The sequence below is a fragment of the Seriola lalandi genome, unplaced genomic scaffold, assembly GCF_002814215.2.
Source record: "Seriola lalandi dorsalis isolate HSWRI2012SDOR001 ecotype SW California unplaced genomic scaffold, Sedor1 jcf7180002055008, whole genome shotgun sequence".
Taxonomy (NCBI): Eukaryota; Metazoa; Chordata; class Actinopteri; order Carangiformes; family Carangidae; genus Seriola; species Seriola lalandi.
Window position 1 is genome coordinate 1,701,849 of NW_019525551.1, and position 531 is coordinate 1,702,379.

The window sequence follows — 531 nt, forward strand, 5'->3', positions numbered from 1 at the left end:
CGCCCGTTTACTAGCCAATCAGAAGCAGAGCGGGGCGGGTCTTGGCAACACTGGCAGTATAGGATCCAGCGGCTTGAAGAGCCGGGCGAGGAAGCTACTATATGCACCAGCATGCTGTCCGCGCACTCCAACATACAACTACGTTACCGAGAGCGACCGTTACGGTTGACACTCAATAACTGACCGTGTCTGCCATTTATAAAAAAAAATAAATAAATTAAAAAAAAAAAACGTTAATTGCTGAACATGATCTGTCCTTCACTATTTTGCTGTTCACAACACAAAAACAATGAAGAAATAAGTGATAATGGCCTTCTTCATTTCACTTTAAACTTCAGTTTACCAGTTCTTTAAGGACTTCAATGTTACTGTATTTTTTTTTAATCTTCAATATTTATTTAATTAGTGCCACGGGTGCTCAGCTCCGAGGCACTCCTCTACAGCTAGAATAGCTGAGAGGAGTGCCCTTTTCACATTGCCATGGCAACTGCAGCTCCTGACCTGACCTCTGACAGCTAAGGGCTGCGTGAT